This window comes from Ornithorhynchus anatinus, chromosome 4 (genome assembly GCF_004115215.2).
Source record: "Ornithorhynchus anatinus isolate Pmale09 chromosome 4, mOrnAna1.pri.v4, whole genome shotgun sequence".
NCBI classification, from domain to species: Eukaryota; Metazoa; Chordata; class Mammalia; order Monotremata; family Ornithorhynchidae; genus Ornithorhynchus; species Ornithorhynchus anatinus.
In genome coordinates this window covers 108816773-108819214 of record NC_041731.1, presented here as the reverse complement: position 1 = coordinate 108819214, position 2442 = coordinate 108816773, and the positions used below count along the sequence as shown (strand labels likewise).

Below are 2442 nucleotides of genomic sequence, written 5' to 3'. Positions count from 1 at the left end.
CCCTACTAGAACTCATTCACTCCTTTGGCTTCGACTGTCACTTCTCTATGGAGGATTCCCCAAATCTACTTCTTCAATCCAGACCTCACTCCTCAATCACACATTTCCTCCTGCTTTCAGGACATCTCTATTTGCATGTCTTGTTGAAACCTCAAATTTAACATGTCACAAACAGAACTCCTCATATTCCCACCCTACCCCTGTCCTCCCCTTGATTTTCCTGTCACTCTAGACAAGACCACCATCCTCCCTGCCTCATGAGCCTGTAATATTGGCATTGTTCTCTATTCATTTCTTTTATTCAACCCATGCAATCGACCTGTCATGAATTGGAGGATGTGCTCCTTCATGTGAGGATTGGCTTTCATAATCTCTCCCAATAAAATACCATTGAATCAAATGCAGGATAAGTATTAGGATAGACTGGATAAAGGAGAAACAAAAGGGATCTTGAATAAGCTCTCACTACATGCCTCTAGTGTCTTTAGCTCATAAGCAAAGCAGAAGTGTCAGGAACTGAACAGCAGTGACTGAAACAGCAACTGGTGTCTCACTAGTTACATGATATGTTTGTAGCTGGCTAATTTACAATGTCCACAACAAATGAAAGGCTTCTGGGAATTTGTTGTTCAAATGCTTCCAATTAAGCTCCATGGAAATTGTGGGTCTTGTTTTATGCTGTCCAAATCATTTCCTAATCATAGCAACACCATGGACACATCTCTCCCAGAATGCCCCACTCTTCATCTGCAATCGTTCTGGTAGTGTATCCAAATAGTTTTCTTGGTAAAAATACGGAAGTGGTTTACCATTGCCTCCTTCAACGCAGTAAACTTGAGTCTCTGCCCTTGACTCTCTCTCATGCTGCTGTTGCCCAGCACAAGTGAGTTTTGACTTTGTAGCAGATTGCCTTCCACTTGCTAGCTACTGCCCAAACTAGGAGTGGAATGGACAGACCTCTGCCTGACTCTCCTTCTCATAGCTGAGCCTGGTAGAGAACTGGAAACTCACCAGGTACAATCCTGAGAGGGGTAATATGAGGAGTACTGCCAATAACATAGCTTCATGGTCTCACTACCTGCCCTAAACCAAAGCTCTGAAGCTGCACCTGGAGAGCCAGTCTCACTTCAGCAGCCAATATCAGGTCATCCTTTCTGAGCTGCCATCATTTCCCTGGTTGACCCTTTGCCCTGCAGGCCTTTTCTTTAGCTCATGATGAGATCTCTTCCAGCCAGTTGGTACAAGAGCCTCTCTACAGGGTGACCATTGACAGTCCTTGAGGATCCCAGACTCAATGATGGCAGACAGTGCTGCATGTGTTATTCCAAGGTTGCTAGGTGATAATGAAATTGCACCAAATATTTTGCAGAGGTATCTCTGAGTTCACCTCTATCTAGTGGGTTTCTTGGGTCAGGGGTGGGAGTGAGGAAGGGATTTTCCCCAACCTGCTCCCCTTCACTTGTTCAAAAGTCAGTGTCTTCCCTTTCCAAGTTCCTGTTAATGCAGGCTCCTTTTCTGAGCTACAAAAACTTCTTCACTCCTCTCTCTGAGTTAAGAGGATCAGCACAGCCTAGTGGAAAGAGCACAGGTCTGGGAGTCAGAGGACCTGGACCCAGCTCTGCCACTTGTCAGCTGTGTGACTGTGGGCAAGTCACTTAACTTCTCCGTGCCTCAGTTCCCTCATCTGTAAAATGGGAATTAAGACTGTGAGCCCCACGTGGGACAACCTGATTCCCCTGTGTCTACCCCAGCACTTAGAACAGTGCTCTGCACATAGTAAGCGCTTAACAAATACCAACATTATTATTATTATTAATCCCCGTGCTATCTGCCTGCTATGGGATCTTGGGAAAAGTCACTTATCCTCTCTCTCAGTTTCCCTGTCTGTAAAATGGAGATTAAATCCTATACCCTCCTACTTAGACTGTGAACCCTGTATGAGGCAGGGACTGTGTTAACCTGATAAAAAATAAATATGGTATTTAAGTACTTACTATCTGCCAAGCACTGGGCACAAAGCACTAGGGTAGATACAAACTAATCAGGTTGGACACAGTCCAATCGCACATGGGGCTTCTAGTCCTAATTCCTGTTTTACAGACAGATGTGGGACCTGAAACAGAGAAGTGACTTGTCAGTAGACAAGTGGTGGAGCCAGGATTAGAACATAGGTCTTCTGACTTGCAGACCTATGCTCTTTCCACTAGGCCGCATTGCTTCACATAGTAATTGGATAACGAGTACCATAATTATAACCAAGATGCAAGGAGGGAAGGCATTTAAAATAAAGATATTGTCCAATAAGGCAAGAGGTATCATATCCATTCTAGACAGACCACCTGCAAGCCAGGTTGTTTGGTATAACAAAGGACAAATGGTCTCCTCTCACCCTGTGGTGTCCTTCTGATCTCTTAAATGTTAATGCTGAGCAGTTCTAGCCAA

General features: G+C 44.6%; 1 non-coding gene across 1 annotated transcript; it reads right to left on the bottom strand.

The window, feature by feature from the left end:
* Nucleotides 1-894: 894 nt before the first annotated feature.
* Nucleotides 895-1032, bottom strand: LOC114811899. Its single transcript, XR_003759595.1, has one exon. It is a non-coding gene; the product is annotated as a small nucleolar RNA SNORA7 (small nucleolar RNA).
* Between the last annotated feature and the right edge of the window lie 1410 nt (nt 1033-2442).